The sequence below is a fragment of the Petaurus breviceps genome, unplaced genomic scaffold, assembly GCF_028583685.1.
Source record: "Petaurus breviceps papuanus isolate PSGF00001 unplaced genomic scaffold, PetGlider_PUasm1.0 90823, whole genome shotgun sequence".
NCBI lineage: Eukaryota > Metazoa > Chordata > Mammalia > Diprotodontia > Petauridae > Petaurus > Petaurus breviceps.
The window spans coordinates 6809876-6820312 of record NW_027187352.1 but is presented as its reverse complement, the minus strand read 5'-3'; the positions used below and the strand labels follow the sequence as shown (position 1 = coordinate 6820312).

Here is a 10437-nt window from a genome sequence, read left to right as displayed (position 1 = left end):
TCCACTGTAATTTAAATCCCATTTGACATCAGGGATTGTTACTTTTTTTTTAAATCATATCTTTAGCACCAGCCCTGTGTACACATAGTAAACACTTGGCAAAGATTTGTGGACTTGCTGAATTGTAGTTCCCCTGCAAGCTACCTTCTTGAGTTCAAGGTACATTTTGGGCCAGCACCTACCAGTGATCTTTTATAAGCCCAGCCAGAGGACATAACCAATAAAAAGCAAAAGACATTTACTTCACCACATGACCAAAAACAACAACCTTGTATCCCCAGAAGTGTATTCTCCCACAGTCTCACAACAAATCACCTCCAGCACTTCTACTCACACAGTCTCTCACTCCCTGGGCTGCTTTTTTTGTCCCAATATATTGCAAGCTAGGGAACAGGGAAAAGGCAGGTGATGACTGGTCCACCATTTGAGCACAGCAAAGTGGTGCATCTGGAATCTGGGTCCTCAGTCTCTCAACTCAGGAAAACCAAATCTTTGAGACTGTGCCTCCACTACTCCAGGCATGGAAGAGGTTAAACACTTCTTCAATTATCATGTATCATACTCAAGGTCCTTCAATGTCCTAATTGTCTTCCTCTAGACAATTTCCAGCTTATCCTTCTTAAACTGTGCCACTGAAATGGAATCCAAGAGGGTCTCTCCCTTCCTCATGTCTTTTTTTAGCTAGCCTGTTTGTCCTAGAGGGGGGTGAGTCCAGACCTCCAGCTGGAATGCCCTGTGCACTGTTGGGACCCAGGGGGATTTTTTCCCCAGGACAGTTTAGTTTCTAACCTGAAGGTGAGCAAACGACATCATGTCAAACTGAGGTCTCTTATTCCTTTTAGGATATCTATTGGGACCAGACTCTCTCAAGGATGGGGAGGGGGAGAGCTCAATTTTCTTTTTTTTTTTTTTCCCCTTTATCACCTTTTGGTTTGGAAGATAGTATGGCTAGGACTTGGGGCCCCAAGAGAAATTCTAACCTATAAGAATTTTGTAAAATGTTTGTCAGATTGTATCACTATGTTTTTGGGTGTGAGCATAGTCCCCAGACCCACCAGCTGTGGTAGATCTGAAATCTCACAGAGCGTTATTAATTATTGGATTAGTTATTAATTTTTGGATTGTCCATGACTTGGGCTCCATGATCCGAAATAAGTTCACAAATTGTACCTGACAACATTAGCAGAAGTGAATAGCATTATTCCGCATATATGGAATGGCTATAAACAAAGCGACAATTTTTGTCTTATATAATTAATAAAATAAAATAAAATAATTAATTAAATTAAAATAAAATTTGCACTTCAGTCTCCCAAGATCTCCTTAGATTCTGACTCTGTTATTCTATTAGCTACACATTTCTCCCAGTTTTGAGTCATCTGCAAAGAAGACAGACATTTAATCTATGCTTTTATTGAAGTAATTAATAAAAATGATAAATAGCACAGGATCTAGCAGAAGACCTCTGACCAAGTTGATAGTGAATCATTAACAGCAATTCTTTGTGTCTGACCATTCAATTGGTTTCATATCCATCTAAGAGTTTACAATAATTGTTCACAATAATAATAAATAATAGCAGGAAGACGACCCCAGACAGTGCAGAGGCCTGGATGCATCGGAGGCATACAGAGGCCTGATCAACGTGGTGGCAAATTGACCCACCAACACAAGGGCCACTGCCCAGCCTATCACTACAGGGCTAGGACTGGACGGAGCAGTGTAAGAGTCAAATACAGGGCCCCTGCCAGGGGCAGCAGCTACTCCTGGAACTACTAATCTACAGCCTAGAAATTTAAAAAGCCCCTATCTGGACTTCTAGGGACCAGAATGGCAGAGTGAACCCCAGCTGCTCCAATCCCCCCCCCAAAACATAGTAATTATTGCCCCAGGGCAAAAATGTAAATAGTAAAGGCTTAGGAACCCTAGAGGAAGGGTGTGGCTAGGACCTTGCCTCAAAATGGGTAAAAAGCAGACTGCAAAGACAAAGACTCTAGAGTCCTACTATCATGAGAGGGAGGATCCAAATTCAGAGGGAGACAGTGATGACTCCACACCCACAGCTCAAGCCTGGACAGGGAACTGGTCTCTGGCACAGAAAGCTTTCTTAGATGAGCTCAAAAGGAACTTTGAAAACCAAATGAAAGACATAGAAGATAAAATGAATAATTCTTTTAAAATAAAAATTAGAAAAAACATTACAATGAAGAAAACAGCTCCTTAAGAAGAAAAACGTATGATATGGAAAAGGAGCTCCAAAAACTAATCTAGGAAAAGAATTTGCTAAAAACTAGAATCAACCAAATTGAAGTGAATAACTCTATGAGGAGCCAAGAATTAGTCAAACAAAACATCAAGAATGAAAAATTAGAAAAAGAGGTAAAATATCTCAATGGAAAAATAACTGACCTGGAAAACAGATACAGGAGAGATAATCTGAGAATCATAGGCCTACCAGAAAATCATGATGAAAAAATAAGCCTGGAAAACATCTTCCAAGAGCTCATCAAAGAAAAGTGCCCTGAGATACTAGAACCAGAGGGTAAAATAGAAATCAAGAGAATCCACCAGTCAGCTCCTGAAAGAGATCCTAAATTAAAAAGTCTGTGAAATATTGTGGACAAACTCCAGAACTACTAGGTAAAGGAGAAAATACTACAAGTGGCCAGAAGGAAATAATTCAAATATCATGGAACCACAGTGAGGATAGCACAGAAACTGGCAGCCTCTACACTGAAAGATCAGAGGAAGTGGAATACAATTTTTCGCAAGGCAAAAGAGCTCGGGTTACAACCAAGGATCACCTACCCAGAGAAACTGAACATATTCTTCCAGGCAAGGAGATGGTCATTCAATGATATAATGGATTTCCAGACCTTCCTGAGGAAAAAGCCAGAGCTCAATGGAAAATTCAACCTCCAATTACGAGATGCAAGAGAGACATAGAAAGGTAAACAAGGAAAACACACACATACACACCCTGTTATTTAATAAGAGCAAACTGTTTATAGACAAGTAGAGGGTATGGGTATAAATTACACAAAAGGACAATAAAAAAAAACCTTATTAAGGGCTACAAAGGGACTGCAATGGAAGAAGAGGAAAGAATGAAGCACAAAAGGGCAAATTATGCCACACAAAGAGGCATAAAAACAATATAATAGAGAGAAAGAAGGGAGAGAGCTGAGCATTATATGAGCTTTTCCCTCATTGGTTCTGGTGCAAGGAGGGAATAACACAACCATTTAAGCATAGGACTCTATTGAGAAGAGGCACAAAATGTATCATAATAGAGGAAAAGAGGGGAGGGAGAGGAGCTTTACATGAGATCTATTCTTGTCAATCTCGGTTTGAAGATGAAATAATATACTACATTAAGTATAAAAATCTATCATATTCTACAGGTAGTAGGAGGGGGAAGGGCTAAGAAAGGGGGGTGGTTAGAAGGTAGGGAAGAAGTAAGGGGGAAGGGGAGGAAAAGCGAGGGGGCTGATAAGAAGGGAATACTGAGGGAGGTGGTGGTCAAAAGGAAACTCTTAAGGAGGGGAAGGGAGAAGGGGAGAAAAATAAAAGCATAAACAGGAATAGGATGGAGGGAAAGAGACAGATAGTAATCATAACTGTGAACTTGAATGGGATGAACTGTCCCATGAAATGGAGGCAGATAGCAGAATGGATTAAAAACCATAATCCTACAATATGCTGTTTACAAGAAACATATCTGAAACAGAGGGATACACAAAGGGTAAAAGTAAAAGGCTGTAGTAAAATATATCATGCCTCAGCTAAAGTAAAAAAAAAGCAGGGGTAGCAATCCTTATCTCAGATAAAGCAAAAGCAAAAAATGATCTAATTAAAAGAGATAAGGAAGGAAACTATTTCCTGCTAAAAGTCCCATTGAGAATGAAGCAATATCATTACTTAACATATATGCACCAAGTGGTATCACATCCAGATTCCTAGAGGAGAAGGTAAGGGAATTAGAGGAAGAAATAGATAGCAAAACTACACTAGTGGGGGACCCTAATCTCCCCCTCTCTGAACCTGATAAATCCAACCTCAAAATAAACAAGAAAGAAGTTAAGGAGGTGAATAGAATCTTAGAGAGAGTAGGTATGATAGATCTCTGGAGAAAACTGAATGGGGATAAAAAGGAATATACCTTCTCTCAGCAGTACATGGCACATACACAAAAATCAACCATGTACTAGGACATAAAAATCTCACAATTCAGTGCAAAAGGGCAGAAATATTAAATGCATCATTCCCAGATCATGATGCAATAAAAATCATATGCAATAAAGGGTCATGGAAAGACAGACTAAAAACTAATTGGAAACTAAACAAATGAATCCTAAAGAATGAGCACCAAACAAGAAATTAGAGAAACAATCAGTAACTTCATTCAAGAGAATGACAATAATGAGACAACATACCAAAATTTGTGGGATGCAGCAAAGGCAGTTCTTAGGGGAAGTTTTATATCCCTGAGTGCATACTTGAATAAATTAGAGAAAAGGGAGATCAATGAATTGGGCATGCAATTGAAAAGGCTAGGAAAAGAACAAATTGAAAATCCACAATTAAATACTAATTTAGAAATAATGAAAACCAAAGGAGAGGTTAATAAAATTGAAATTAAGAAAACTATTTAATTAATAAATAAAAATAAGATCTGGTTTTGTGAAAAAAAAAAAACAATAAAATAGATAGACCCTTAGCCAATATGATAAAAAAAGAAAGATGAAAACCAGACTATGAGTATCAAAAATGAAAAGGGTGAATCTATTTTGCCACTTTATATGCACATAAATTTGACAATCTTAATGAAATGGATGAATATTTACAAAAATATAAGTTTCCCAGGTTAACTGAAGAAGTAAATTACTTAAATAACCCCATCTCAGAAAAAGAAATTGAATAAGCCATTAGTGAACTCCCTAGGAAAAAATCTTCAGGGCCAGATGGATTTACTAGCGAATTCTATCAAATATTTAAAGAATAATTGATTCCAATACTCTACAAGCTATTTGGGAAAATTAGTGAAGAAAGAGTCCTACCAAAAATCTTTTTATGACACAAACATGGTACTGATACCTAAATCAGGAAGAGATAAAGCAGAAAAAGAAAATAATAGACCAATTTCCCTCATGAATATAGATGCAAAAATTTTAAATAAAATTTTAGCAAAAAGACTACAGCAACTTATTTCAAGAATAATACACTTTGATCAGGTAGGATTTATTCCAGGACTGCAAGGATGGTTTAATATTAGGAAAACCATCAGTATAATTGATCATATCAACAATAAAACTAGCAGAAACCTCATGATCATCTCAATAGATGCAGAAAAGACTTTTGACAAAGTACAACATCCATTCCTATTTAAAACACTAGAAAGTATAGGAATAAATGGAGCTTTCCTTAAAATAATAGGTAGCATCTATTTAAAGCCATCACCAAGTATTGTATGTAATGGGGATAAGCTAGAAGAATTTCCAATAAGACCAGGGGTGAAACAAGGGTGTCCAGTATCACCACTCTTATTCAATATGGTACTAGAAATGTTAGCAGTAGCAATTAGAGAAGAAAAAGAAATCAAATTAGGCAAAGAACAGACCAAGTTATCACTCTTTGTGGAAGATATGATGATAGAGAATCCTAAACTATAAAGTAAAAAACTACTTGAGACAATAAATAAATTTGGCAAAGTTGCATGATATAAAGTAAACACACATAAATCCTTGGCATTCCTGTATATTTCTAATGAAATCCAACAACAAGAGATAGAAAGAGAAATCCCATTTAAAGTTACTGTGGATATTATAAAATATTTGGGAATCTACCTGCCAAAACAAGCCCAGGACCTCCATGAACACAACTACAAAACATTTTTCACATGAATAAAGTCAGATCTAACTAATTGGAAAAATATCAATTGCTCATGGCTGGATCAAGCTAATATAATTAAAATGACAATTTTACCTAAATAAAATTACATATTTAATTTGTGCCATACCAATCAAATTGCCAAAAAATTACTTTATAGAACTACAAAAAATAGTAACAAAATTCATTTGCAAGAACAAAAGGCCCAGAATATCAAGGGAATTAATGAAAAGAAATGCTAGGGAAGGTGGCCTAGCTATACCAGATTTTAATCTGTATTATAAAGCAGCAGTCATCAAAACTACTTGGTACTGGCTGAGGAATAGTGCAGTGGATCAATGGAATAGATTGAGTACACAAGACTCAGCAGTCAATGACTATAATAATCTACTCTTTGATAAACGCAAAAACCCCAGTTTTGGGGATGAGCTCACTATTTGTGGGGCGGCCAGGTAACACAGCAAGTAAGAGCACCAGCTCCAGTGTTGAGAAGACCTGGAGATCGAATCCCAGGCTCAGACACTTAGCACCCACCCAGAAACACCTGGCCATGTAACCTTAAGCAAGTTACTTAACCCCAATTGCTTAGGGGCGGCCAGGTGGCTCAGCGAGTAAGAGCACCGGCTCCAGTGTTGGGATGACCTGGATCAAATCCGGGCTCAGATACTCAGCACCACACCCAGAAATAACTGGCTGTGTAACCTTGAGACAGTTACTTAACCCCAATTGCTTAAAAAAAAAAGAACTCACTATTTGACAAAAACTGCTGGGAAAACTGGAATATAGAATGGCAGAAACTGGGCATAGACCATTATCTAACACTGTATACCAAAATTAAGTCTAAATGGGTGCATGATCTAGGTATAAAGGATGATAATGTAAGTAATCTGAGAAAGCAAGGAATAGTTTACCTGTCAGATTTATGGAGAGGCGAAGATTTCATGACCAAACAAGAATTAGAGAGCATTATAAAATGCAAAATGGATAGCTTTGATTACATGAAATTGAAAAGCTTCTGTACAAAGTCAGTGTAACCAACATTAAGAGGGAAGTGGGAAATTGGGAAGGAATTTTTACAACCAATGTCTCTGATAAAGGCCTCATTTCTAAAATATAAAGAGAATTGAGTCAAATCTATAAGAATACAAGTCACTCCTCAATTGATAAATGGTCAAAGGATATGAACAGGCAGTTCTCAGAGGAAGAAATTAAAGATATCTATAAGCATATGAAAAAATGCTCTAAATAACTATTGATTAGAGAAATGCAAATCAAAACAACTCTGAGGTACCACATCTCACCGGTCAGATTGGCTAAGATGACAAAACAGGAAAATGATAAATGATGGAGAGGATGTGGAAAAATTGGAACATTAATACATTGCTGGTGGAGTTGTGAACTGATCCAACCATTCTGGAGAGTGTAATGTAATGCCAAGGAAAGGCAACTTCCCAGGTTCAAAATACCAGCATAGGTGCTCTCTATTTTATTCAGTAACAAACCCAGAACAGAGAAGATCAAAACATGACATCATTCAAAATACAGCATTTACTAAGTGTGATTAAATCATCTCCAAGGCCTACCTCACCCCAGGACTTTCCAATCATTCAATCAATTACAAAGTCTCTGTTCTAAATACTTCTCCACCCCTAGGCTATACCTTAATTAAGTCCACCACAAAGCCCCTCTTCTCAAATGGAGATTAGTTTCCAAACATAAGTAAAATACATTCATTTGCTCAACCATAGAACACAAAAAGGTCAAAAGTTCCCCACCCCTGGATCACAATTGAATCTACCCCAGAGTTACATCAAGTTTAAACACAGCACTTAATACCCAAATGGAGGTCTTTTCTTCATCTTGACACGAGGCAAGTTCTCAGCAATCTTCGTTCCTGGGGAGACAAGGCTTAGCAAGGCCATAAGATACATTGCCAGTCCCTTCATGAATTCATCCTCTGTCTGTAGAACAGTCCTAGAACCCCTGAACACATTAGCAAAGCCCTCTCCCAGGATTTCTGTAAACATACAACAAGAAAATCCTTCTTCAGGGCTTCTGAACCAACAGAAAGGCTCCCAGGCAAAAGCGGAGTCTCTGCTCTACATGAATCTGTAGCAAACATAGAAATTGAGAGGAATGACACACCCCCTGAGCCAAAGCAACAGTTGGTAAAGTCCACTGTAAAGTGGAATGAGGGATATGATGTATTAACTGAGGAACAAAAGAGGCATGCATGGTTTACTGATGGGACAGCAAAATATTTGGGGCAAAAAAGACATTGGAAAGCAGTGGCCTATAACCCATGTACTAGAAGGACTTTGGAAAGTACTGGGATAGGTGCAAGTAGCCAATATGCTGAACTTATGGCAGTATATCAAGCCATCAAAATAGAACAAGGAGGACAGTGTCATATATTCACTGATTCATGGGCAGTAGCTAATGGGTTAGCTACATGGATGCCCATGTGGAAAAATGAAAATTGGGAAATTCATGGGAAACAAGTCTGGGGCAAAGAATTATGGGAAGATATCTGGAACATGTCTTTGGTCACTGACTTGTCAGTTTTTCATGTAGATGCTCACGTGGCCCCCACCACACCAGAACGTGAGTACAATGCTCATGCTGATCGACTGGCAAAGATTGCTACTGAACATATTGTCCCTACTTTGACAACAACTGATGATCCGGTATTAGCAAAATGGGTCCACCAAACAGCAGGCCATTTGGGGGTCCAGGCCACACACCAGTGGGCACAAGATCGAGGTATTAGTATCTCTCATTCACTGTTAAAACAGATAGCAGAAGACTGTCATATATGTCAATTGGAAAAGGAGCGAACTGTTCCTCGGGTAGTAACTGGAGAGATAGCAAGAGGAAAAGTCCCAGCCCAAATCTGGCAAATAGATTATATTGGTCCACTACCACTGGATAAAGGATGCAGATTTATATGTACTTGTGTTGATACCTATTCAGGTGTACTAGTAGCTTGTCCTTATAAGAATGCAACCCAGAAAAACACTTGTTAAACTCTAGATCTCATAAGCCTATATTATGGAACCCCAATGCAGATTCAAAGTGACAACGGGTCACATTTCAAAGGCAATGAAATGAAGAAGTATTGTATACTAAACAATATAGAATGGATATATCATATTCCATATTATCCAGAAGCATCTGGGTTGATTGAAAGAATGAATGGATTACTGAAAGGACAATTGAGGAAGTTAAGTTCCAATAATTCATATCAACATTGGAAGGATAATTTGTTCATGGCTTTGCGTAATTTGAATAATAGACCATTGGGAGGAAGTACACCTCTAGCCAGAATGATGACCCCCAATCTGCAAATTAGAAAACAACAAACACACAAGATCCCAATTATTGAGTATTGGACCTTGAGGCCAGATGTCCCAGCACCGTACCCAGGACCACCTGGTTCAATGGGGTATGATTTACATTGTTTAGAGGACTTTTGGTTGGACAGAAAAGAAATAAGAAAAATCTCCACTGGGATATGCATAAGAATCCCTAAAAATCACTTTGGACAGATTTTACCCAAATCAGGATTAGCAGCTCAAGGAATACATGTATTGGCTGGAGTAATAGATTCTAATTATCAAGGAGAAATTGTTGTAACATTCCAGAATTTAAGTGAAAGGCCCATACAGATTCACAAGAATGATAGGATAGTTCAAGTGATTATTGTTCCTTGTAAAACAATGCCACTTGTAAAAACTGACCATCCTTCCAAAATAACTGTCACAGGAACTGAAGGATTTGGTTCTACTGATAGAATAAAATCAGGAGCTAAAGTATGGGTAAAACGGAAGCCAGATGATCTTCCAAAGGCTGCAGAGATTATAGCATATGGGAGGGATAACACTGTAACTATTGTTTATTCTGGAGAAGATGATTACAAAATTGTACCCTTAACTCATTTATTCTACCGTGAGTGAGGCTACGATAGTCTGGTTATTGTCTCTTTGCTTTTTCTTGATTTTTTGTTTGTTAGATTTGTTTCCACAGGCTTGGTACCCTCCATCTGTAGATGCCTGATAGCTTAAGCTGGATGTCACCCCCTGTCTGCAACTGTGATGTGTCACCCTTGGACCTGGCATCAAGCATATTAAGAACTGACCTCTCAAATGGGACCCCTTAGGACAGGTTCAGCTCTACATCCGATTTCAGCAGCAAGTAGCCATAGAAGAAGAGATCTTCACCCCTTACCACAAGATTTTGGGGCCCCATTTGTTCGGGGTGGGGGGAATGATGGGGAGCTTGTGCTCAAGCGCCACCCTAAAATATGGTTTTGTGTTTATTGTGTGCTATTCTTGTTATATTGTTGTGAAATTTTGTTGACACCAGTTATTCCTACTGTATTTTTGTCAAGTAAGGGACATGAAAGATCTTGGGGCCGAATGTAAGGGTTATGGGATTTAAAGATCTTCCATGCCCCGTTGGACTTGCTGATGTAGCAGGAAGGGGCGGAGCAAGAGGAAGCGGAAGCCAAGCTAGCGTTCCTGCGTTGGCTGGCGGTGGTGGTGACGG

General features: G+C 38.4%; 1 long non-coding RNA gene across 1 annotated transcript; it reads right to left on the bottom strand.

Moving 5' to 3' along the window:
• Positions 1-7418: 7418 nt before the first annotated feature.
• On the bottom strand, positions 7419-9853 carry LOC138148290 (uncharacterized). The gene is made up of 2 exons (XR_011165010.1): positions 7550-9853; positions 7419-7472 (listed from the first exon to the last, which is right to left on the bottom strand). It is a non-coding gene; the product is annotated as an uncharacterized lncRNA (long non-coding RNA).
• Positions 9854-10437: the final 584 nt, after the last annotated feature.